This window comes from Phalacrocorax carbo, chromosome 7 (genome assembly GCF_963921805.1).
Source record: "Phalacrocorax carbo chromosome 7, bPhaCar2.1, whole genome shotgun sequence".
In the NCBI taxonomy this organism is placed as follows: domain Eukaryota; kingdom Metazoa; phylum Chordata; class Aves; order Suliformes; family Phalacrocoracidae; genus Phalacrocorax; species Phalacrocorax carbo.
This window is the reverse complement of record NC_087519.1, coordinates 38,115,079-38,142,880: the sequence shown is the minus strand read 5'-3', so window position 1 is coordinate 38,142,880 and position 27,802 is coordinate 38,115,079. Positions and strand designations below refer to the sequence as shown.

General features: G+C 44.4%; 1 protein-coding gene across 6 annotated transcripts in view; it reads right to left on the bottom strand.

The window, feature by feature from the left end:
- Nucleotides 1-27,802, bottom strand: part of LPP (LIM domain containing preferred translocation partner in lipoma) — a 356,036-nt gene that overhangs the window by 229,714 nt on the left and 98,520 nt on the right. For 5 of the 6 annotated variants that reach the window (XM_064457579.1, XM_064457578.1, XM_064457583.1 and 2 more), the window contains one exon: nt 21,324-21,388. The exons of the other annotated variant lie outside the window; for it this stretch is intronic. The gene's annotated coding sequence lies outside the window, so the exon portion shown is untranslated. The remainder of the gene's footprint in view (nt 1-21,323; nt 21,389-27,802) is intronic. 6 annotated transcript variants of the gene reach the window in all.

The window sequence follows — 27,802 nt, the reverse complement described above, 5'->3', positions numbered from 1 at the left end:
TGAACTAAAGAATATTTGTTAGAAAGTACATGTAGCCTCAACTGAAGGAATGCAATTATTGGGGAATCTGCTGCAGCATTAGGTAAATTGTTTGGGCAAGCAATTAAGCACCATAATTATGTAGTTTCTCCTTTATGTCTGGCTCCACTTCCACCACTGGATTTTTTTTATGCTCCTACCATCTGCATTACAGACCTGCCTCTCTTCCTTGCACAGATCCTTTCAGAACACAGCCAGGTCATTGGCTAAATCAAATCAAAACATTTAAATTAAGTATCAATTAAACTCACTGTGAAGAGCAGACTTCTCTTGATTCATTCATGTATATTTACTCTGAACTCTTCAATTTTTCAGCAACCTTTTATGAAATGGTGGATGCTAGCATAAGACCATTTTTTTCAAGAATGGTAACTTAAAATGGAAGGGATAAAGTGATGAATAATATCAAAGACAAAAACCAGACTGGAATCAGCTGTGGCTGCCCGCGGTTCAGTTATCCTTCCTTCCTTGGAAGCATTAGTCATCACCTACTTTTGGAGGCAGAGGATAAGACCGGACTAACCATAATAAATAACATTAAGAGCAAAGAGTGAAATCATGCCACATAAATAAGGAAAACGGTGTGCTCTGTTTCTATCATTACAATGATCTTAATGCTGTAAGTTCAGAAAATTCTAACCATGAAAGCATATACCACAGCAGAGGAACTGGAATCCACGAATCCCATGATGAGACCGCATTATCTAAAAATGTCAGACCAGGAATATCAATAGAAGATAATACCAGGTAGTAATAAAAGCCTGACAAGGTGGGGTTTTGTCCGTTTTCTTTTTTTTTTTAATGGGGTGGGAGGGGGGAGGGAATGTGTGGGCAAAAGTGCTTGTTTTTGCTTTTAATTACAGGATGTCATTCACCTTTGAGAAGCAAAGGTAAAACAAAGAGGGTTCCAAGTCAATTTAGCCTCATATCAGATAAGCAATGGAAGGGTAGAGTAGCAATTTGTCTACTCTTGAAAGTGTAAGTACATATATCACTGAGACAGGCTGGCTTTTCTGTGATTAGACTGTACCCAAATAAATCTTCATTTCATTTTCATATTTATAACATGGACCTAATACTCCTTGGATGTTGATGGACTTTGCCAAGACAAAAGAATTTGTCCCTGAGTTAATTAAGCTAATGCTTCATAGTGGGTAGCAACAGTGTTTAACAAAAAACGAGCAACAACAGTCTGTGCTTCCAGACAGTCTGCTCTGTCTGCCATCCCACTCTTTCCTACATCCACTGGTTTGATGTAGGTCCATAACGTTCTGTCTTAGTATCACCCATGCACAGTTAACCATCGCTCCTAAGGCCAAGGGACCGACCAGATACAGGGAGCCATGACCCTGTTTGCTGACAGCAGATGCAACTGGAAGCCCCACTGCAGTTTCTCTCTGATACCATTCTGGAACACGATCAAGGCATCCCCTTCCCTGGATAACCCAAGTTTGTCTCCAAGGGCTTACTAGAGCCATGTGTAGTAAGGCAGACTGCATTCTCCCCACTCTCCCTGCTCCTCCATCCAAGTAAAAGAACTCAAAGAGAAAATTTTTTACTTTGCTTCACCTTCCCAGTTTTAAAAATCAGCTCTAGCAGTGAACCAAGGGGACACCCTTCATGATGCAAAATCATGCCACACATTGCCCGTTTCAGTTAGAGGTGCAAGCCACAGGACTGGATGTTTCTACTCTCATAGCCCCAGAAGGCCAACCATATCCTGGGCTGCATCAAAAGCTGCGTGGCCAGCAGGTCGAGGAAGCTGATTCTGCCCCTCTACTCCGCTCTGGTGAGACCCCACCTGCAGTGCTGCGTCCAGCTCTGGAGCCCTCAGCACAGGAAGGACACGGACCGGACCTGTTAGAGCAGGTCCAAGAGGAGGGCCACAAAAATGATCCGAGGGGTGGAACACCTCTCCTGTGGGGACAGGCTGAGAGAGTTGGGTTTGTTCAGCCCGGAGAAGAGAAGGCTGCAGGGAGACTTTATTGTGGCCTTTCAGTACTTAAAAAGGGACTACAGGAAGGATGGGGGCAACCTTTTTAGCAAGGCCTGTTGTGACAGGACAAGGGATAATGGTTTTAAGGTAAAAGAGGGGAGATTTAGCCTGGATATACGGAAAAAATTTTTTACAATGAGGGTGGTGAAACACTGGCACAGGTTGCCCAGAGAGGTGGTAGATGCCCCATCCCTGGAAACATTCAAGGTCAAGCTGGACGGGGCTCTGAGTAACCTGATCTAGCTGAAGATGTCCCTGCTCACTGCAGGACTAGATGACCTCTAAAGGTCCCTTCCAACATAAACCATTCTATGATTCTATGACTCTAAGCTTGTTTGTCTTCATTTTTTTGCCTGAAATTCCCAAAAGCACAAACCCAAATTCCCTGCTAAAATACCGTTCTTCACCTCCACTCCCCTAATTAGCCCAAAAAGCAGTAATTGAGGCTGACCAGAGAGATTTGCTCTTTACAAACTCCTACAGCTGCTTGTTTCTCTTGGCACTGTTCCCCTTTGAATGTTAAATTAATTTATTTGTCCATTTATGGCCGTTGATCTCTATCCATGAAGCTTTTCTGCTTCTTGTGGCCTCCAAAAGAGGATATAATGTCAAAATTCTGGTCTCATTAGAGGTCTTTAACCAAACATAGGAAGTGCCATAGGTACTTACAAACTCAGCCCAAGCTCTCCAGGGATGTCTTTCCCATATGGTACTACTTATCCTCATCAATTTTACATCATATGGGAAATTATGTGATTTGGGGAAATTGTGATTCCTTTTGAACTCCCTTAATCATTGCTGATCTGCAGAACATCTCACCAAATTTAAGTCCCATAATATTGAGTCCAAAGAAGTTCCTCCCTCAGACTCTTCTAACAGCAAATTAACTCTGGTCCTTCGTGCTTCTCAAACACAGCACATCAGCACATCTCAAACATCAGCACATCAGCAAGCAGGAGACACAGGAACAACTCTGAACACTCGGAATCCTGTGTATGGAGCTGACATGACCCTGATCACAGGTTAGCAGTGGAGAGCTAACAGGAGTCAACCAAGCCACCAAGCGACTCAGAAACACGATGAAGAAGAATAGAATAGTGACAGCCTTCGTAACCATATGCAAACTTGATGCACATGGACTCTGACTCCTTACGGCACAACTCTTCCTGAAATCAGGTTTCTCTGCTTGCACCAATTTTACACTGTTCCTGGACATTTCTTGATGCTTTGCTTTAGTCTTTGACAGCAGATGTCAGCTGGAGCAAGTTTAAATCTTCCTTTCCCCTCAGATACAGAGTTTCTTCCAGTGGCCTGGAAAAGGCAGGGTTTTGTATTGTCAGCTCAAGCCCCTCAAAATAAATAAATAAATAAATATAAAATCAATGTCACTTCTTCAGTTAAGCAGGGCTGAAAGCATTCAGCACTTTCCCACTGTGGGACATCACTAACGTAATCACAGGAATTAAAGGAGAAAGAAACCTAGTTAGAGCACTGCCTGTGCTGAATTATTCCTCGAAGCATATAATCTAGTATCATCTCACTCTGGTTTTAACAGCTTCAATCAAATTTCCATGGGATCCTCCAGCAGAATTTATTTAAGCAGAACCTGGAGCAAGGGGCTGGCCCAGATGACCTCCAGAGATCCCTTCCAAAATCAATTATTCTATGACTCTAAAACCCCAGACTTCCAGCTGTGACTTTATCTGCACTCAAAAGGGTTTGCAGCAATACAGCTGTATCCCGCTTAATATATGCCAACAATATCACCTACTGTCAACGCAACATTATATTCCTTATTCTCTAGTTGCAATGGTTCACAAATGAACACAGCATGTGCATATTCTTTTAACTAAATAACCAATAATTGGAAAACATTTTTTTTCTAGCATGGCTGCATCTACACTGCATTATTTGCCAGCAGATCCACACCAGTTTGGGATGTGACTTTTGTTTTATGTACTAAGTCACTACAACTTCTACAGTATTACTCAGACATAACAGGAAGACAGCAAGTCCATAGTAGAGATAGTAAAGGCAGTAAAGAATATTCTATATCGTACAACGACACTTGCTGCAGGTTAACATCACCATGAATATAGTTCATCAGATACCAACCCAATATCACATTCATTCTTCATTGAAATGCTGCTTCTAGGACAATTTTGGTATCAACCAAGAAGTTACCCTTCCTTAAGTTTCTCAGCCCATTTCTCTCATATCAGCTTCAATAGTGGAAAAGGTAGAAGGGCAAACTAAACATAAAACTCCTTTTCTTTCCGAGTATAATTGCATTAGTAGTTTTGGGATTAGGTGCAGGCTATCTGAATTTGACTGCTGCTGCAAAACACGCACATAAAAGCTGATGAAGGAGATCTTCCTTTTACAGCCATGTCACATCCTCTTGTTGGATGACAAACTAGGCTTTAAAATCCCAATAAATTGAACTTGACTGGCCCATGTGCATTGAAACAAAGAGATACTACTGGCTCCCTGGAGATAGATCTATCTAATCTAATACAACTCTAATGACCACATTACAATTTCACCAGAGAGCAGGCTGATTCTTGACTTCTGTGGTATGAGACAACCCTCAGCAACTCCAAACATAATCATATTGGATAAAATGTTAATCCAAGGCCTCAGCCACTTGTGGTCACAACAAACCCCAGGGCAATTGCAATGGAGGAGGTAGACCTGGTGGCCTGCCCAAAATGCTTACTCAAATACAGCAAAATCTGTGGTTGAGCCTTAAGAGTTGAGCCAGGAGGTAGCTCTGAGCCAGACAAATTTCTTCCAATTCTTAAAGCTTCTCTTCCTGATAACCTGACATACAAGTTTGTGAAGGTGTTGCTGTACCACAATGAAAAGTTTGAGATGGATGTTTCAGAACTTTGTGTATAAAATGAGAGAGGAAATATATTAATAGGGATAGCAAAAGAACAAGCAGAATGATGCAGGAAGTTTATTTTGGGAGTCTCAGACTATGAGCTCCCTTACACAAATACTGTTTTCCTGTGCACAATTTATTTTCAAGATCCCTCTGCCAAAAAAAAGCTGCCTTTATTCCTTCTATTCCCATATTCATTGTCTTGCCTATAGTACAGCTCAGTACTCGGCTGCCTCCTTCAGAAAGGCACTGCCAAGCAACTTAGAGCTTACCCATCAAATAAAATGGTTAAGGGACCGGACTTCTCAAACAGTGGAGACATACTGGAATCAGGCTTATCAAGACAGTCCCCCATAAGAGAAAAGAAATATGGACAACAAGAGATGGCAAGGTTAAAATTGTTAGAGCAAGCCCAGGCTATTTGGACACTGATGCTGGCTGTAAACAAGAACGAACCGTGCAGAACTAACACTCAGCTCAGCAGTGAGATACCAACAAAGACCCCAGTGGGACCAAATAGGACCATGGCAGCATACTGACATGTAGATAATTGTATTAGCTTTGCAGAGTGCTGTGTGTATATGTCTCAGTCTGGGGAGAAACAGCAAGGATCTAAAGCTCAGTAGAGAGTGGGAAACTGATGCAGAGTGAACAAGGAAGCAGTGCAGAGCTTGAGGTCCTATCCAGCAAGGCTAGCATAGGTGGAGGTGGGGGGTTTTATTTATGGTGGGTTCCCTGCACTACTCTTCTGAAACAGCTGTGGTTGCAGCAGAAAGAGTCAGCTGCCACCATCCCTGAAAGAAAACAGATCTGCAACTGGCAGTGCAAACTCCAAGCCATTGAAAGGATTTCTGTGAAAGGAAAAGGAGCTGCAGCCCAGAATATGGGCACAGGACGGGCTCCACTCAAGGGCCAATGCCACTATAACCTTCTTGTGACACCTCAAAGAGCTGGCAGTATGAATCAGACTTTGAAACTGTAATGACTAAAAAGCAAGCAATTAAATCAATTAATGGGCAGGAACTGTGTCCAGGATTAAAACCTTTAATCCTCAATTCTTTTCCTCCCACTTGATCCACTTTTCCTCCCCCAGATCCCAAGCTGTTCTAGAAGTCACAACCTCAAGTATGCCAAATCGCTGGACGATTTCTCCTCCTTCTGGAGCACTGCACCAACCTGTGCCTCATTTTTGGCAGCTTAGCCCATGGCACCTTGCAAATAATCACGGGAATTAGCCTTTTTCCTATGGAAAAATCCTATACCCTAACATGCAGAAGAGTGATTGCTGCCAGATGGCTGGGAACTGATGCTGTGTAAAGATCGCTAATGGAAGCAAGATATTTGAGTACATGAAAACTGTAGGAAGGGAAGTACACAGATCCCTTCGTATTAACAGTGAGAAAAAAGACCTCGTCTCTGAGTTTCCCAACAACAGGTGATTTAACATCATCAAGACATGAGCATCCCAATGTATTCTTGTCTCCCTTTTGAAACACAAAGCAAAAATAAAGATTTAAGTGCTTCCTTCTTTAAGAAGCTGAAAGCCTGCAGTACTGTCAGGAAAGAAAGAGCATCTCTGCAGGTTACCCAGTCCTGCTTTTAGCAGGAGACTGGACTATCACCAACATGAGACATAGGACTTGCTGGGGCTTTGTCTCTTAAAACCTCCAAAATGGAGAATCCCCTGCTATCTGGTGACTTGTTCAAGCATTTCACTACTTTCCCATTGAAAATGTTTTTCCAGCTCTCCAGCTGAATCTCCCAATCAACTATGCACGTCTGTGGCATTTTATTTTGCCATGTGGACAGAACCATTTGGCTCTGCCATCATTGCAATTCCCCGGCAGTAGTCATAGGCTGCTGCTGGATCACTCCCTTGCCTCCTCTCCGCCAGATGATGCAAAGCTCCCTCGGCCTCTTCTTGTAGGTCATGTGCTCTAGGTCCTTCACTGCCCCAGTAGCCCTCCTCTGGACTCTGTCCAGCTCTTCAACATCCCACTTCCACTGGAGGACTCAAGACCAATTAACAGCCTTGCCAGCAGGGAGTAAAGGTGAACAATAACTCTTCTCAGTCTGCTGTCTGGGCTTTTAATGAAGCAACCCCATATGTGGTTTGCTTTATTGGTAATGGTAGCACACATTGGGCTCACATTTGACCTGGTGCCCACTGCTGACTCCAGGTCCTTTTGTCAAGGAATAAAAGAGAATAAAAGGCATATTTTGAGATGGTTCCTAAGCTGGAGGAGCTCCAGAATGTCCATGGCCACATGGATAGGAGGGTAAGCCATAACGTGATGTCAGCTACCCCTATGCCATTTGCAATAAACACAACATAGAATTCATTGAGAAGATGGCTGTTCAAAGAGTGGTGTTCTGGAAGCACAGGGAAATGGGTGAAGAAGAATATTAAGAGCAAAGGCAAGCATGCCATGCCACTCTGGAGCACATCAAGATAAAGTTCTGTTTTGGTAACTGTAGGGCATTAGTTCTGCTCTGAACAGAAACTTGTGACTGATGACAAATGCTTGAGATTTGATTTTCAATTCTTCTTTGAAACTCATAAAACCACTAAGCACCAGCCTAGGAAACTGTTGGTGTCCCCTTTCAGCTTAGTGTCCGTTCATTCAAGAACAGTGATACTCAAAACTCTCGGAGGTAATTCCTCAGCTGGTACAAACCACAGTGCCAGCAATGAAGTTAACTCAGCCAGGCATCCACACTGGCCTTGCAATTTTACTAAACAAGCTCATCATATTAAAAAGCTGACCTGAATTGCTCCACCACTATCACATTAGTATCTTCTGTTTTTGACCACCCAAATTAATCATTTGTTCCCCTTCCCAGAAATCAGTATGAAGTTTTGTTGTGACACAGGAGTTTCCATACTAGACTGCCCACAACTGTTCCCTAGATGTGAAACAGCTCAAATCTGACAGTCTCCAGGAAAACGTTACAGTGCTCATCCACCTTCACTGCACCTTCTAAGAAAGGGGGCGGGGGGGGAGGAAGGGCGAGGAAGGGGGAGTGGAAAAGAGGAAATTAGTCATGAGCAGAGGGAACTTTGAGGGAAGGAAGACCCGAGCTTTTAATGTACCTGGAGATAGTAATACACCATTGTGTTTTAGCCACTGCCAGCAACCTATTGTGTTCTGCTTTTGAACTACTCTAGGGCAGCTGGGCCACGCAGCTGGTGAGTGCACACACAGCTCAGTTAATCAAATCCCCTCCAATAGATGCTACCACTATCTCACAAGTCTAAGGCAAAGCATGTTCCCACACACAACTGTCTGCAAGGCATTTCAGCATGCCTTTGCTGTTTAAGGCATGTATTTCTCCTTTCAAAGTAACACAGTTGCCAACACCTTAATCATTCCATGGGGACCTTCAACTCCACCAGTCCCTTAAGTGCTTCATTACCTCCAGCACACTCCCGTAGAGCTCACATCCCAGTTGAGCTATATGAGCTCAGCCCTCTGTCAGCTAAAGAAAGCAGACTGAACTGTAGGAGATCAGAATCTGCAAATCAGGTCGAACAGCCTATCTACCATCACTCTTTGTTCCCACAAGTTTGGCCTCGTTTACTGCAAAATATCTAGGACAAAAGGCAAGACAGCAACAACAAACCACCTTTGAGACTGGAATTATTGCATGTTTCTTTTCATGAGATCCTGCGGGAGAGGAGATGCTTGCTCCTCTGCATGGACTCTCTAAGGGGCTATGGAGACCAGCCAAATAATGTTAACTGAGGCACCTGAGTTGCATGTACATTCCCAAAGCTTGCTTGTTTTTAAGTTAGAAACTGGTGCCTCAAGTCATAAAAATACTACATTTTGAAACTGTATTGATATGTTCTTGGCACAGAAAAAAATAAACTGCAAATGCAACCAATACAGAAACTTGAGCTGCCCTTTGTTTCTAAAGGACTTAAAACACTAAGGGGAAAACCTAAGCAACAAATTAAATTGATCCATGGAAAGATGCAGTCTGTTAGGACTGGTACGCAGATACCTATTTTGAAACTAGCTCGAGTACATGATGGCATAACCTACCCCTTGAAGTTTCTAGGTTGTGCCCATCAGGTTCCTTGAGATGACACTGCTGGAGACATCATCCTGAGGAACAACCTCCCAGGCAATTCCCTTTTTAAAGCAAGCTACCTCAGTGCCATTTTTTGTGAAGCAACGCCACCAGGCAACACCTTCACCTGCCCTCTTCATGCCGGCTCTGCCGGTCCTCCTCTGCAGCCTTCTCTACAGTCCATCACCCTTCCAATTGAAGTTATGATCTAATGGCTCAAGATTATATAGCAAGATTATTTAACCATGCAAGAAATACAAACATATGCACATGTCTATGCATACACATGTACACATCCCTGTTTTTTTCTGATTCTACATGATTTGCTCAGGAAACTGGTGGAGGGAAAGGATAAGAAGAGAAACCAACAGTTGTTCACATGGATCAACACTTCCAGGCTCTCTCTTTTGCAGCTCATCTCACTCATACTTGTGGTTTCAACATGTGACTCACATTAGGCCCCTCTGCTCCCCATTTGATGGTTCTGCTAAACAGATGTGATTTTATTTAGTCATAGAGCCTGCTTTTTACACTGCTTCTTTGCAGAACAGATGGGATTTTTTCTCCTCTCCAACAATATTCAGATAACAATAATACCCAGTGCACAGGTTTGCTTGACAATTTCATATGAAAAGGAGTAACACATGAACACAGACATGATCTCACAGTAGCTCTCTTCAGCAGCTAGGACACACCACAAGAGGCAATGGTACTGATGGAGAACGCCAAACTGCAATACCAGCAACATCTAGAGAAGCACAAGATCTCAGGGATCCCTGAGGTCAGCCCCATAATTTCAGGCAAATGAATGATGCACACATTACCTAGCAGGGTCCAGAAGACACAACTCCACCAACTGCCCATCACAAATGGCGTCTCCCCACGTGAAAGCTCTCGTGGAAGAGAGGGCTGAAGGGGAAGCTCCTGCAACATTCATGGGGACATGAAACCATGTGCATCTCCCGGGACTCCTCAGCATGGTGAAATAGTCTGGAAAAGCTATTCACTCCCTGTGTGGGCATTCCTCTTTCTGCACTGAGAGTGCATTTGGCAATAGAAGAAGCAGAACTGCACAAAGGCCCTCTCAGAGCAGAATAAGACTGCCCACATGAGAAGTACACTCGGAATAGCTATTGCACTTTAAATTCACACCCTGGCTTTGTTTCGCAATATTCTCCCTGTGCAGAAAGGCCCTAGGCTTCAGATTCAATTTCTGCCTATATTATCAATAGCTAAGCACTGCTCCTATCCAAGGGTAGGATATGGCCTATACAAGAGGCCAAAGTACAACCTCTGAGGAGAAGGATGAGCTTCACATTTACTTTGTGCTATCCTGTATATGGATGCACCTCTATACTGCTTTATATATATAACTGAACACTGATGACTTCACCCTAGCAAATGCTATGTGGGTAAGTGATCTCTGCTTTACCACAGAAACCAAGCACAGGATATGTATACAGGGCATACACGAATGTCATGCCCACACCTGTGCAAGGATCCAATCCCTTTCCAAAAGCTACAGCCACATCCCTCAGTCATAGCTTTGCCCTCCATCCGTTGTCCACCTGTTACAAAGATGACCTCAGTTTCTAGAAGAATCTACTTAGGACTTTCATTAACTCACCAGAAAAAAAAATTATATATACAGACACACACTAAGTGTAGCTATATTAAAACTTGGGTTATCTGCAGAATGAGACTCCAAGTTTCAGAAGAGAAACAAAATTGGAATTCTCTGCTTAAAAGTCACCCAGGACATGGCTATTAACACCTCTCCCTGGGAGCCCTAAAGCTGAGCATTTACAAGAGCAGAAAAATGTGTGGCTTTCTGGCTTTTTTTTTTTGTTTTTTTTTGGGGGGAAGGGGGGAGTGGCCATACAATTAAACAGTACTAAAAAGATAGTAGGTATTAAGCAGTAAAATATATTTAATAAGAGAAGACTGGAACTGAAAAGGACAGCTGAGTTCCCTGCAGGGCGACAGGCACTTCCAGCTACAAAACTTCACGTCTTCTGAGAGGTTTTTTCTTTTTTTTTTTTTTTTTTTTTTAATCTTGTCAAGTTCTGAGCCACCCCAGCATAGTTTTTATTCCTATTAATGACAGTGCTATCCAAATATTCTGTGTATGGACACTACAACTGCACTTCACTCTTAGGAAGAAGGAACAAAGCAAAACACTGCAAAAAAGAAACTTTCATAAGCATAAAGCAAATTTATGTGCCCAATTCCCAAAGGCTGGTTGCCTAACCTTCAGTATTAGCCTTCAATAACTTTCTCTGAGCAGCTGAACAACCTGTTCTCTTTCCTCCGTGTAAGTAAAATGAAATTCCATCCCACTTTGCCCCACCTACTCTACAGGCTGGTGCTCCTGCTGGGGCAGGACGGATGAGAACACAGAACAAGGCATTAGGGAACAGGGCTTCCCTGCCATTCCTTCGGGCCATGTAGGAACTCTTTCTCAGCATCACTCTTCATCTGTACCCTCCCTTCCCTGCCACCTCCAGCCACTGGGGACAACATTTAGCCCCTTCTCTTCAGCTAGGAGACAAAAAGTGCTCTGTAAGGGCTATCCCACTGCGAAGTGCACAGAGCTGAAAGGCATCCAAATTGCAAAGTACAGATATACAGATTTCAGTGGAGGGTTAAAACTGAGGGGGAGCAGACCTATCTCAGCTGGTGAAGGCTTATGAAGGATAGCAGTGAGCTGTTCAGAAGAAAATTAAGAAAACATTTTGAATGCCCTCCTAAAAGGAGCAAATAGGTCCAACACTCCAACAGAAAGGGATTTTTTTTTGCATCTCTGAATGATAGTGCTTCGCTTTTGTGGCCTGCGGCTGCTTGGGAAATTCAAAGCTATTCCTCTGAAGAATTGACTTGGACAAGCATTATGGCTTTGATCAGTTAACTATTTTTTAATGCTAATCCACCCCAGTGATATTTGTCCTCCTTTTCCCCATGTGCACAGAAGCACTGACACAGACAAATACTACACAAAAGCAAACATTAGCCAGACGAACAGCCAGGAACAATGACATCCAGAGCCCACAACCAAACACCAACTTCATTCTGTTTTATTATTTTCTCTTCTAGTGGCTCAAGATCCTTTGGCCCAGTATGACCTGCTAATGGAAATTTCTGTGCCCAGCAGGTATAATGCTCACACAGTGATATGGCCACAACTATTCTCACTCAAGTAAAAAATTTAAATAATTTCCCCTAAAAGTTACAGTAAAACATGTGACTGAAAGGCCTTATTTGAAACTTAACACAAACCCCTGCAAGCAGCCCAATTGCTGACCCATCCTCCAGACGAACAAATAAAGCTGCAAAAATAGTGATTTGCCTATGTTTAGAAGGCAAAGACAAAAAATGAGACAAGAGCAGGACCAAAGTTACCGGACACCTATCATCTCACTGGAATTGCTCTGACCTCCCCCTCAATCTCAGGCTTATAACCTGAGCACCACACTACGCAAAACTCTATTTACAATCTCAGCATACACACTTGTCTCCTTGTTCAGGGCACGGAATTCTAGAGATCAGTCCAACTGTGTACCAGGAACACACCGAGTATCCAAGCCAATAGTCAATTAGCTGTTACATCGGTTGCCTCACTGTGACATCCTGTGACATATACAGCAGCCACTACACCAAAAAAAAAACCAAATGGAGTAAGGGACAGTCCCTGCTGTGCAGTACCTTTGGTATTCAGGCTGCTATCTAAACTTTGCTTGCTGTCTTTGGGTAACAGATTCAGGCAGTATTTCCTGTGGCAGAGAATTACACAGGCTGATTACCCTCCGCGGAAAAGTGAAGAAATCCTGGAAGCAATTTTCTGTCTCAATTGTTCCCAGAGCGCAGGAACAATCTTTTCGCCCTCTTCCTATTTTCTGCTCAGTGCCATCCAGGCTCAGTGGGCAGAATCCATCATGATGATGCCTCAGGTTGTGGGTCCTGCAAACACTCACCCAGGTGAAACTTTACACAAGTAGCCCTACAGACTTGAATTTGCATCAGCCTTGAACTTGGCTACAAAGTTTTTGGAGAACAAAATGAACAGAACAAGATAGGTCAGAAACTCAAAGTACCTGGGAAACGTTCAGCCCTTGGTAGGACCAGGTGTATCTCAACAGCACAACACAGACAAAGTGTTTCAAAATTCATTACCAGATTTTCAAAGGAAATCAGGAAGACACAGCTGTACCTGAGAAATGTGCATCACAGACAGAGCTCATAAGACAACAGATCATTTTCTCAAACTAAAAATTTAATTACTGTGGAAGAGAAAGAAGAGAACATATATTTTCTATGGGAGAAAAAACACCCACACCACTTTTAAGAGAAAAATCTAAATGCTGATGGCTTTCTACCAGAGCCTGAAAGCATTCCCATGCAAAACTACCATCCCAGCGCTGACAGCATTTGCAGGTGTGGAAGGATGGTTTCCAGTTTCTGAAGTTCCCACTAGACTACACACCCCAGGAGGCACAACCATCCCTGTGCACTGGGGACTCCCAGGCTGCATGGACTGAGGAGATATGGTTTGGCTACAAGACTGACGCACAATGAGGGGGAAAGGACGGGGTACTGCATACCAGCCTGCACCCCTCCACAGCGGTGGCTCCAAAAATGAATTTTTCAGCATTTTGACACCAAATACTTTTCACCCATGTACATACCCATACTCAGAATTATTCAATCAGAACCTTATTTTCCACCCATGAGTTTTAATAGAAAAATGTTCCATTTGCCCTAATCAATGGGGCTTAAGCATCACTCAGAATATTTTCTTGAATTGACACCATCAGTGCCAGAGTGGGAGACCAAGCTCTTTAGATAATCTGCCTCCAAAGGCAGGTACTGACCTTTCAGTTGTGTTATTACTTTTTTTAATAAAGGTAACATTTAAAATATTGTTACTTTTCAGCTGACAGTGCTGGGAGAGAGGGAGGGCTGCAAGCCTGCTGCAGAATCGCACAGCCAATCTTAGTATCGCTTAATTTTCGAACGAGGAATTTGGTAGTAAACAACCTTTTCCTTGTATACAAACATTTTTAATTTCATGCCCTGCTAATCATACATCTGTTAGAGCTCCTTTTCCATCCATTGCAGTAATGATAATAAAAGAAATATCATCACACTAACAATGTGGTTTGTCTAAAATGAAAATTGAATAATAATCAATTTTCCTCCACGGGATGAGGGAATGCAGCAAGGAGCAGCACTCACTTGATGGAGGTGACAAAGACATGGTTTGAGAAGTGACACCTTCACATTTGCCTTGCCAGTGGCCCTCGCTGCTGGCAGCCCCTTTGCCACTGGCTGTGTTTGTGTAATAGCCTTTTTGGGACTGGCTCCACCGGACAGCTGCTCTCAGGCTTCCTGGTGGTCCATACCAGGCACCACCACCAGCAGAGCCTCTCGTTCCATCATCACCTCACCCACCAGCCACCTCCTTCCCCCCTTCATTTCCCCTCTGTTTTTTCCTCACCTCCTCTATCAGCAGGGTATTACTGTGAGAGGTGCTACAGCAACGCCTCCACCTTCCCAAATCTCTTTCTGCCGGTAAGACCCCATGGGCCTCAGTGTACCAAACTTCAGACATGTTTAGCTCCCTTACCTGTGCCTTCCACAAACAAGAGCTGGTGAACATGCTGCTCAAAAGTGCACTTAAATATGGGATTACACCCCTGAAAACAAGTTCTCTCCTTCAATAATGTTAGTGGAAGAGTTGAAGTTGTTATTTACAGACCCCAGCTAAAACACCAAGTTAATCGTGCCCCAAGAAACACCCACAGCCAAGAAGACCATCTGATTTCACCTAAGGAACAACTTATTTTACGGTGAGACGCTGCAACAGGTTGCCCAGAGAAGCGGTGGATGCCCCATCATTGGAAGTGTTCAAGGTCAGGCTGGATGGGGCTTTAAGCAACCAGGGGGTTTGGACTAGATGATCTTTGAAGGTCTCTTCCCACCCAAACTATTCTATGATTTTATGATTCTAAGATTTACTGTCTTGCACTGCCCACACTCCCCTTTTCTGGACTGCTGTACACAGCTTGTGCCTGTTTAGACTCCTCTTATTCCCATAGCCATGCTGGGCCAACTCCAAATCAGAAATATTGCACTTGTAAGACCTACATAACGGTAACTCTGCAAGTTTTATTAAGCAGTGGGAATCCATCTGAAGCCCCAGGCAAAGTGGCACAAAATCATTTTGGGCAGAGGTACATGGCTCTGTTACACCTGAGACTCCAGTCTTCATATCAGCATGCCAAACCCTCTCCTTCCAGAGGATGTTTTCTAAAGCACAGTTATGTACATACACTCCTCACCTTCATCAAGAAGCACAAGTTGTTTCAGTAATCCGTTTTAAGGAGACTTGTGAATTAACTAACAGCAATTAATAACTCCCATTTTGCAGATAAGTAAACAAAAGAACAAAAAAGGGAAGTACCCTGGTCTAAATTCACAGAGGCGAGTACAGGACACATACACACTCCTTGACCTGAGTCCAGAGTAGCCAAAGCCACTGGGGAGAGGGCCTTGGCATCCTCAGTCCCCTGCCTCCTCCTCCAGAAGCAACACCAACCCTTCCCTTCAGCTCACATGAGGATGCACAGGCAGCCTTGAGATCGTTATTTTACTTGTCCCTTCATGCTAAAGCTATAGGGATTAGAAATGTTACTGTACAAGCCAGCTTTTTATTACTCAAGAAACGGTTTTACCTCAGCTGCCCCAAATGCAGAGTTATACCTGGAGGCATCAGCGCTGCTCGGTCAGGGCTCATTTCCACCGGCGCTGCTGCTTGAGCCCCTGCACACAGCAGGCTTGGAGCAAACACTGGGGACACAAGGTAAAGGTGATCCAAACCAGGCTGCACCTAAGACTAGCTGACCACAATCAGTGTGAACACAGGCGCTGGTACATTCCATCTGTCAATATGCAAAAGCATTCAGCTCTGGATTCTTCTGACCTCTAACCAAAGGGCATTCAGTCAAACAACTCTACCAGAATTAACAGCAAAAAGGGAGGGGTGAGGAATAAAAAAAGACTTTGTTGAGCAAAAGTACTCTGAGACACATTTGATGTAATAGTCATATGATTAACAAACTGTCATATCAAAGTTTTCTGCAAAGTAGGAACATTCTGACAGTTAGTATTTTAAAAACTGACATTTTGATTCATTACTGTAAATAGCACTCTGTATTAAATATTGTGACAAGGCATACAGTGTATTTTTTGAGCTCTATAACATTTAGGAAGTACTGTGGGTTTTTTTTTTTTAAAGCATGTATAATATCAAAAGCAGTTAAAGCAGAACTCCAAGAAAGCTTCTAGAGGAGAGAATCATTATTTCTGAAATAACCTACTTCTTTGCCGTCATCTCAAGCACTGCTGGGAACTTTGGCCCACAAGGATCTTAATGTACTGTTTGCATAATAAAATAGGGAATTGTCTCACGGAACAAAAGAGCTATAAGGAAAGTGGCTACATTAAATAATGTAAAATTACTCAGTAGCAAATCATCCCGAAGTTGGCATAAGAGGAAGAACACTAAAAGGTGCAGAATTACCACTCAGAATATCTGAGAGTGCAGATTCATAACCAAGATAAGCAATGTGACATCCAAATGACCGTCCAAGTGTGTATCTTGCTTATCCCCTCAGTCTCTAGCCACATGTTTTGCCCCCTCCTCTGCCTCACCACTCGCACCTGTAAAGGACAAAAGTGACTGTATAACAGAAATGAGGGTCAGGGACACACGGACAGCAGGACCACCTCTTCTAGCAAGAGTACGAACTCAGACTGGTTAAAGCTGCTCATGAAACTACCCCGAGTTCAGGTATTGCCAATCTTCCCGACACTCAGAGACCATTACAACCTTCTCAGTGGCCCTGCTTTGTCTATTTAGACCGTGAGCTCTCATGACAGGAGGTGTCTCTCCCCGTGCACACCTGCACAAGGAGATCTCAGCCAGTCCCCTAGGACATGCTGAAACCCATACACGGGCAGAGAGCTGCTACCACGCCTGCAACCCAGCACAGCCGTGCCCACTGCAGGCAGAGGCAGGACAGGCAGCATTCCCTCACTGGCAGGGCGAGCGGGAAGGGATACCCAGATGGAGCTATTGAGGACTTCTCTTTGCATGGGGATCCACAGCAGGACAACTCAAACTGTAGGGATGCTGTGAGCCACCAGAACCGACCCACCAACCAATGCCACTTAATCCCCTTACCACTCCCCACCAAGTTTCCCCCCGTTGGTGTGTCCCTTCCCTGGATCACTGGTATCAAGGCAAATACAACTGGGCCTAGAAGCAATAATGCAAATGCTTTGCATTTCCTTGAAAGCAGCCCGCATGACAGAGAAATTAAAAATAATAGCTCCAGCTAACAGAGAAAAACCTCACAGAAGAGCAGAGGGAAACCAGAGGCTGCCCAGCCTGTTTGCAAGATGCTCAGGTGTTATTAGGACTGCAGTCAAGGGCTTTAGAAAGAAAAACGGTTACCATTACCATTACTTGCAGCCAGCTGCAAGTGGAGCTCTGGGCTCAATCTACTGAGAGAATGGATATGCTGCAATAAACACGAGCCTGAAGCCTGGTCTGGGACATGGTGAGGCAGTCACGCACACCAAAGACTGATCACAATGCTGTTTTAACAGGGGTCTGATCTAACACAGCCTGCGTTTCCCTAGGAGCAGCTACACACCCCTCTCATGCTGGAAATCTTGTGGATGGGTTTGCATGCCAGCAAGTGTGGTAGTAGTAGTGGTCTAGCCAGACATCCAAAACATATTGGGACCACTATAATTTGTCCATTCACCAATATGTTTTCCTAAAAACACCCATATGCTTTTCCTGCAGTTCCCATATGCTTTTGCAAAGAGAAACAAAAACATTTTGTTAGTTGCAAAAGATTGATCACCCCATATTTCACAGAAGTCAAGTAGAAAAACAACAACAAAGCAAGCAGTCAGCTGCTTCCCCCTCCCTTTCCTCTCTGTTCACGGAGGGAGCTGTGAAGAGCAGGAAAAAATTCAGCCCACAGCAAAATACACACACAGCTCATTTTTTTGCACTCTAAGATATTCTAGGAATTACAGGAGGAATCTTCATTAAAAACAAGTTATCAAAGATCTGGCAGCCAGTGGCATACCAGACAGTAATTCAGTGTTGGGTGTTCGGCTCCATGTTCAACGTTAGCTCGGGTCCTCACTGCGGGTAATGCAGCCCACAGGAATCTGGGCTGCCGGAGAAGCACATTAAACAAGGCTGGGGTCAGGGGACGGTGTGATAAAGAGGTTACAGCCTTTCCAATTCACCAGGCAGGTCATTTGATGCCAAATCTATCTATACCTGCAGGTATAAAGCCCCCTCCCTCATGTACGGTTTCCCAGGGAGGTGCTGTCTTGCTAATGCAAATCCCACAGCATCAACGGTGCGAGAAGAGCGGGCAGGCTGCTCGGTTCAACTGGGAGCAGGCACGTGGGTGTACAAGTATGCATGTGTCAAGGCTGGAGCATGTGGGAACCGTAGCTCTTTAGTTAGAGACTCATTAAGAAATGCGGCAGACCCGGGGCCAACGTTCAAAGAGCAGCAGTGTGAAACATTTCTCTGGAGAAAGATTAACGCATGTTCCTCTTTACACAAATAAAATTAAAGAGAGAATCATAATATGGACAAATCAATTAACTTCTGAAAAGCCAAGGGCACTGCATGCAAGAGCAGATGAGGGGAAGAGCTTTGTTACAGGGACACTCAAGCAGTGCATAGTCTTTCTTCCACGGAAAAGAAATTCAGCTATTGCTGCATGCAATTCTGATGTTAGCCCTGACTTCATCACGTTCACTGTCATGGGAACACAGCTGTTTCCTTCCCAAAATGGCCATGCACATACCTGTATATTGCTATCACCCTATGCACGGAAAGCTTGGGATCATCTTTGTGAAGACTATGAAAATACACAAGGGCAAATGCCAAAGGACTATTGCAGTGCTTGACTTGGCAGTTTCAGCCTTAAGGTAGGAGTCTAAGGCTGACCTTCTATATCGGACACCCAGAACAACCTGCACCTTTCCACCAGAATAAAGACTTTATGTGATACAGTCCCATGTTCTACAGTTCTCCAGCAAACTTAACCGGGAATGCTCTTTGCAAAGTTAGTGTTTCCTTGCAATGATCTAATCTCACACAAAGCCTAATGAGGCCAGATGGAATAGGTCAAGAGCCCAATTTTCCACAGAAACAAAGCTGGAAAAAAAAAAACAGTCAAGTGAAGATAAATCAATCTCTTGCACAGTGCACAGAGTAAAAACAATTTGTCGGAGACAGCTTGCTTGGCAAGATACATTTTTATGATACGTTTTTGACCTGAGAGGAGTTGTAAGCACCTGAACATCTGACTTCACCATTCACATATATTGATGCTGTTGCTTAAGCTTTAAATAGAAAGCAAATCTAATGCTGTCTCATTAGCTAACAGTCTATAAGGAAAGGCTTCTTCCTAAATTTCTTATTTACAGCAACCCATTGGGACAGTTTATTAGACTTAGCCAGGAAAGCTGCCACAGAAAGAGTGAGACTAACAGAAGAGCTGCCATTAATCTTCCATAAGCCAGCAACTGGGAAGACCAGGCCTTGAACAAAATTCTACTCTCTTGCTATTAATCTCCTGTCCTCTACTTATTAATCCCTTGTCCATCTCTGTCTTTCAACATTTATTAATCTCCCCAACTGTTTGCAGTAAACAGAATGCTGAAATCTCATCTCCAGCTAGCCATAATTTACAAGACCAAAAAAAAAAAACCACAAAAACAATAAACCCAAGAAGAGGGCAAAAGAAGGAGGGATGTGCATTGTGTATTGAAACAGTGGAATGAAAGTGCAATTATATTCAGTGACACAACAGGGTGAACAAGAAGCATTCCCGATTTCAGCATGACATACAGATGTCTTGAGATGTATGTAAGTCAGGTAACATGAAGACAAACGAAGTAACTCCACTGGTCAAAACCATCAGGATAGCAGAAAACCAAAACCCAGCACGCACCCTCCCACACAGCAATGGGTTGCTCTGGACCAACACTGGCTAACAACGCAGACCATGCATGGCCTTCTGGTGCTGCCACTGGGCTCAGGGAAACATCACTGCAGCAAAGACTGCCCAGAGCCATCTGGCCCTCCTAAGGCATGTCTCCTCCTGGAGAACTTCATGGCCATTGAGCAGCTATAGACCAGCTACCAGCTATCCTGTTCATTCATTATCTGCTTCTCAGTGGGGCTTCTCGCTGCTTTCTTCCCCCAGTTGCCATGACTTTGTAGCACCTCTAGCACCTATTTTGCCTCCTGGGATGGCACAACTGAGAGACGGTTGACGACAGACCTACTGCCCTGACACTGATCCTTTTTTGCAATCTTACCTGAAGGCTCACCCTTGCTGCAATTAATCATCATATCATGGATGGGCACAAAGCCCAATTCACGTCATACACATAACTTTGCAAGAAACTCCTACAAGACTCTGGGGTGGTTTATCAAGCTGATACTTAAGGCACAGCTAAGGATCTCTAGTGAATTTAATGGAACCGGTAATTCTAAAGATTAATTAACATTGGATACAAGGAAGGAAGCTTTTATGATGAGGGTGGTGAGACAATGGAACAGGTTGCCCAGAGAGGTTGCGGATGGCCCATTCCTGCAAGCGTTCAAGATCAGGTTGGATGGGGCTTTGAGCAATCTGATCTAGCGGAATATGTCCCTGCCCATGGCAGGGGGGTGGGACTAGATGACCTTTAAAGGTCCCTTCCAACCCAAACCATTCTGTGTTTCTGTGAACCTGCTCCTCACATATATTTCTATTCAGGTTATTCTTAATAGGCTTATATGCTTTTTCTGCTTTTGTCCACTGACGCATCGTTAGATTAAAGCTAGCAATACAATCAGGTCTCCATCATCAGCTGGGACCGTATCCAGGCTGCAGAGAGCCATGCTATGGACAGGGAGCAAGTTCAGGTCCACAAGCAGGAAAGTATCATTCAAAAATAAGTGGAAGTAATACACCCCACAGGACAAGCACAGGTCTGCATGGGACCACACAAACATTCCCATGCAACACTCCCATTCCCAGGAGGTCCTGCATGTTTGCTGCTTCCAGACTTGGACCCAGAAATAGGAAAACCACCTCAAGCCCCCTGAGTCAGTCTGGCTTTGGAAAAATGCCCATCATTTGCTGAATGACTGAACATGATCCCATGGTCTTCCCACTCTCTCCAAACTCAGCAGTTGGCGGAAGTTCCTGGACCTGATACACTCCTCACCTGGAAGGAAGGCAACACCGTCAGGCACCCAGACAGACGTACAAACAGGCTCTTCCAATGGATCTCTGTTGGTGCAAACAGAAAGGTCAGAATCAACATTTTGTTCATCGCAAAAGCAGAAAGTAAATCAAGCTGCCTGTGACACCTCACCAAGAAAGCCACCCCAAAAGGGCCTGTAATGCCAGCTGCCCTCTTGTACGATGCAGACCATAGCTTGTTTTCCTCTCTGATACAACTCATGTGTCAGCCTGTCTCTGTTTTGACCCATAAGTGTTTTTCACACATTGGCAGGAAAGATTACATCTGAGCAAGCATCAGAGTAATTGAGGTTTATCTGGGAGAGAAGCTACTTGTTTTAAATCACTGTAGAGCTGGTGAAAGGAACCGACGTAAGGGCTGCAGGTAACAAGGTCTCTTTCAAAGCCTAACCAGACATCTTTCTGCCCCTCATGCTTAAAGGGCCTCATCTCCCTGAGCCTCCTCTGCTGCTGAGGCTGCCAGTGAGTCACTCCCGCAGTGTTGGCTTTGCCATGCGAGCACCAAGAACAACTAAAGCTGAGATGGGACGCATTAAACGCACACCAATTGTGGAAACAACAAGCAGCAGGGTGGGACAACCTAAACCCTACCTCCACCTCCAACCTCTGGTTACATTCTGAGTGCCTCCAAAGATGCCCTGCTAAAAAGAAAACACAGGTTTTCTCAGTTACCACAAGCTGCTTTCAACCAGCAGCCTTTCATACTTCCAGCTTATTGGTATCTGAGCTTACCCTGGTGTTTTCTATTTCCTTTCATCTCAGTCTTGGAGAAGAAATAAGCAAGTTTAGAAAATACTAGAGATGATTAGTGAAAGGTCCAGTCTACCCTCACCTGCCCCAGCCCTCCCAGCCCACGAAGCTCCTGGCTACCCCAGGTCACCCCCGCTCCTCCTAACTGCATCCTCACCCCCATCTTCCCAAGGCCTAATTATCTCTGAACAAATGTGGCTGCAATGAGCCAAGGAGTTAAAAGTCATTGAAGAGAGGGAGGAGAGACAAATCTAGCCAGTCACATACATTGGTTTTTTTAAGGAAACCAGGCTGAAAACCATCAGCCCCACCATCAGCTTTGCTCAGGAGAACCGGGTCTGGCAGGGCAGCAGCTTTGCCCTCCTGGTCCGCAGTGGAGGAAGGGGAGCACAGGGGAGGAGACCTGCAGCAGTTGTTTGATATGCACACTGAAGCACAAGAAGCACAGAGAAATCTGCTGAGAACCTGCTGACACAGACACTAGATATTCCTTTCATATTTGCCATGACAAAAAATTCATGTTAACATTTTTGCAAGCACTGTAAGCCCATATCAAGTAACAGCGAAGAGGCAGACAGGTGTCCTGACCACAGAGGAGACAGCATATGCGAACAGTTTGGAATTTATTATTATTGTTATTTTTTTAAAGAGGAAACAAATCCCAGAGATTTTTCTGTGCCTGATACATTTTCTGCTCCCTGTTTGATGTTGCTTGCAGGCTGAAGACTTCAAATAGCTAATGCTAACCTACGCCTCAAGCCTGCTTTAAACTAATGCCCCTTATGTGACCAGAAATGAATGCATGGTGAATCACTTATGCCACACACAGCGGGGATGATGAGTGGTGGTCCATGTCTCACAAGCACTGCACAGACACGAGCACATTGAAGGAAAGGAGGTCCCAGTCCTGTCTGCATCATGGCCTGATAATTCAGCAGTAGCACCTTTGCATGTTTGGGGCTGGAAAGCACAAGCTCCGGGTCAAAAGCCCAATCATGAGCAGTCAGAGAGAACATAACTACAGGCATTTTCTGCAAAGTCTGTAGATATACATTTACATATATATATAATCTGCATAGGCTGCACTTCCACTCTCTCTGCCTGCCTGCGGGAGATGCTTAAGAGAAACTGCGTTTTAATTACTAGCCCCAATCAAGGGAATCTCCTCTTGACAGCGAGAGAAAGAGAGCAACTCAAAGTTACAGACTTCGGGGTATATGGGTCCCATCTCTTTGCTTCTTTGCTGACATTACTGCTTCCAGGAATTAAATCAAAACCCCACTTAACTTCAGAGAGGTTGCAATTTGCATCTAAAGCGCTGTCTAAGCCTCAGTTGTAATAAACAGATACAGCTCCACTGAAATCGAAGGAGTTATTCTGATTTTGTCTAGTTACAGATCTAGAGACCCATAAACATTACAGCTCATCCTACCTCCAGCTAAATATCTTCTATTAGAAGGCCATTATCTTTGTCAGAGTGATTTGGACAACTTGTTTAAAGCACTCTTGAAGACTCGTTAGCATCTTTGGGGTTTGGTGGTTGTATTTTAAGGATTATCTTAATAAACCCCAACAGCTATTAAATACTTGAAAAAGGCATGTTAACAGTTTACAAACAAAGCTGGAGTGGATATACAACTATGTTTTTGGCTTTTCATTGGGAAATTCGTAAAAAGGAGGGAGCAAAGAAAACAAAGAAATGAAACTGAGCTGTGCACACACTGATAAAATTACCCATGCTATTTGACATATACAGAATCAAAAAGAAACACAGGGATGAGGTACTAATTTCACACTACAGGTATGAAATATTAAATTGTATTTCAGATATAGTGGACAGACAAGACAACACATACCCCATGAAGTTCAGATGTATTTCATTGGCCTTCACTGGCCATAACAGCTGATCTCAGGTCAGGCTCCTCTCCCTTGAGCCCTCCCTCACCTCTCTGTAATAAAGCATCCCAGCAACAAGCTCATGCTGACCATGTTCCCATGTAGGAGAGCAATGCTACGACCTGTTTTACAGCTCTCTGCCCAAGGGTGGATGCTACTGGTCACCACTACATCCACACCATGGACCCACGGCTGTCGTCTTTAAACCATCTCACCAAATGAACTGGTTCCCTTGGGCAAAAGGGCCACCCTATCCACTGTAACTGAGCTCATGTTCAGATTGTTGTATTGCCACAGCTTTGTTGATGGAGGGTCTTGATTTGTTTGCCTTTTTTCAGTTGTCCTGCCCAAATTATACTGACAAGCATCAGTTACAAGCCAACCCTCAGACAGGGAGAGGTAGAAGAGTCTTGCCTGACATTTTGCAGAAAATCCACAAGCATCCCAGGGCCTGCCCAGGTTTCAGGTGCCTATTAGGAAGGGCCACCAACACCTTGCTGGAAAGAAGCCCTTTTTAGCGGCTCGTCCACTACAAGCCTTTGGAAAGGGCAGTCCTGACCAGCATCACAACCTGGTTCAGCCAGATAGAGAAGTGGTGGGGAACATCTGCGCTGTTCCCTTGACTGCTTTTAATTCACTCATTTATCACTCAAGGCAGGAAAATACTCTATGATCCTCATGTTTGGGTGTGTCTCGCTTCACAAACAGCTTTGCAAGCCAGAGCATTAAGCACTGCAGGGTCCTGTGCTAAGAGCATAACAAGGACACCATGGTGCCAACCCACGTCTCGCAACCATCGGGCTGCCGGAAGGGAGCCACATGGCCCAGATGCTCTTCTAGGCTGGCACATCGCCACACTTACAGGTACAGCTGTGACACCCAAATCATGCTCCCCAGTCACATGTGCCTGCACCAACCACAGCACTCCACTGGCTCGAAAGGGAAAGAGCAGAGAGTAGCACAGCCACACAACACACCCCCACCATCAGTGTGTGCACAGGGGTGGTGGGAGACAGGGGCATTTACAGCCCCCCAAGGTGCACAACATCATATTCCCATCTGCTTTTCCAGCCCTGCATGCAGCTTTAAAAATCCATAGATCCAGACATTTAGCCCACGTGCTGCTTCTCCAGCTCAATGAGGAGAGGATGAGCTCAATTTTCTCAGTCAAATGGAAAGGGACCAAAAAATATAATTTTTTTAGTAATAGTATTTTGCTAAAATCAAACAAACACACCCCCAGCAAATCAAAGACAAAATAGAAGAAGGGATATGGAGAAAGAGTTTCCACTATTCTTTGAATGGCAGAAAGCAGCTCCCAGTTGCAACCAAAGCTCAGGTAGCTCAGATGCAGGAGGCAAGCCATCATGGTCTGCCATCATTGTGCACTGTGGCACAGTCCTCCCATACCAAAGCACTACTGAACCGTGAGAGCAGCTTGTCTGGGAGGCCGAGAGGGGAGAGGATGCCTGGGCACACTGTTTACTGCTCCCCAGCACTGTTTGCTGAGCTGGAACTGCAAGAACAGCAGCTCTGGGACAACAATCATACACGTTCCTCTTGCACTGCAAATCAATAGCCAAAACATGAGTACCTGGGGGTATAGGGCACCACAAGTACCCAGGGTACAGGACCGTCAGTACTCAAGTATGCAGGAGCTGCCAGCCCCTCGCCCAAGCCCCTGCCATACACAGCTTCTCCAATGGGCTCCGTGCCTGACAAGGACCTTCTTTCCACCAGCCAAGTCTCCCCGCTGCTACGTAGGAGCTTCCCAGAGAGACCAAAGAGAAAGTCAGGCACAGCTCAAATAAGCACCTGGATCTACAAACAACAGATTAAACTCTCAAGCTACAAAACTATGTTTTAGCAAAAGTGCAATTGAACTCCATGTACTTGTTACATTTCTAAATATACTCTGGTTGTCAAGACAACAGAGAGACTGATGGATCTCTAAAGTGTACTGTATCTATTTAATTGTCAGCATTTCAAACCGACTCAAGGAGGGAAAAAAATGCTGTGTGATAAGTCTAATTGTCATGGTTACCACTGGCTAACCCCATAATAAAAATATATATATTCTAGCTAAATGTGCCAAGCCATGTGAGGAGCAGATGGGAGACATTCTCATTACTGCGACAGCCTCCACTGGAAAACTAAACTTGAGGAAGAACGCGAGAGACTTTACAGAGATCTCAGACACAACAGACATCGTGGGCTGCATCTTCCCAGTCGTTTGGCAGCAGTTGCTGAGGCTTTTCCACCACGCTTTTTCGCCCCATGTGTGCTGGGACAACCCGCAGGGCTGGGGCTCCCTAACTTGCTAGCATTCCTGTCTGAGGATTTCATCCCTCCCCAGAAAAACCCCAAGAGGTACTCCTCAAAAGCCTCTAGACATAATCTCACATACAACCACCTTGGATTTGCACTCCCACTCTCGCTCGCTTGCTCTCCTCCCTCCAGGCAGCCACATCCGAGCCTACAGGCATTGCTCCGGCAGGAGGCTGTTACAGCCTGGCCCTTCTGCTCTCATGCTGTTAATGGCAAAAGCAAGGGCTACATCCAGCCTTGGAGAAGAGAAACAAGTGGAAAGAAACAGCCAGCCATTGCTGCAAACACACCAGTCTGAGGCTGAGCTGGGAAGCATCACACACCCCCAGGCAGCCTCTGCACCCCATTTGACAAGCACAGTTCAGTAGCGTGAAGAGCTACATGAGATTCCTCCTGGAAGAGGGGCTTTCCAAAAAACCCTCAAACATTGCCTTTTTACATGGAAGATCTCAACAACAACATCCAAGAGATCTACCTGTGTATAAAATGATTGTGGCTTCCCTTCACTGACCAAAATTCATTCACCTACACTGAGTTCTCACTTTTCTTTCATTAAACCAAAGTTTAAGTTCCAGGAGAAAGGCACATGTTTCATCCAGGTATGAGAAGCAATGGAAAAACAACTCATGTTCACCTGGTGAGCACTGATGCCAATGAATGGTCAGGTTTCAATTAGTCTGATGCTTCCCAATATTTTTAACAGAAACCACATCAAGTTTGAATCATCCTTAAAAATCTCCCCCAAACTGTTTCACTCCTTCATACAGATAAAAGCTCTGTAACTCTGCTGTCAGACGCTTTCATGGAAACCATAAGGCATTGCCTAAAACCATCTCCAGGACAGCCACAAAGTAAAATTCAATCTGGTCGGAGAACACTACTTAAGAGAAATGCCACTTTCCAGGTGCCTCAAGCAGCACATCTGAGTTTATTATATTTTCCCTAGAGCTTGCCCCCACTCATTACCAAGATGAACAATTTCTGAATTCCAAATATGAGATTCTTGGTGATGTAAAATGAGCTTTCATGCCTACCAATACAGTCACCATGTGGTTCACCCACATGTACTGCTTCACAAAATGGTCTATGCACAGAGATGGGCAGTGAACATCAAAACAGAAGTAGCACAAAGATGTTATTTCCGGGGTTTGTGTGAGAATTATTTCAAATACTACTAAGGTTAGGAGCTAAAAAGGAGTCTTGGGCACAAAGAAGCCTATGTCTCAATTAAAGCCAAAGGGACTTAAAGGCAACTGGGCTTTTTTTTTTTTTTTTTTTTTTACAAGTATTTGGGTACACCCAGAGTGAAGAAGCAGCATCAGCATTTCATCCCTAGGTTCCTAAATAATTCTGAAACTAAGCATTACCCATAGGGAACTTCAAAGAGATTATAGCCCTTCTGAAAGCTGTATCCAGAGCTTAACTGAGCTGAAATCCTAAACAACTGAGAGCTAAAAATCATGCTCC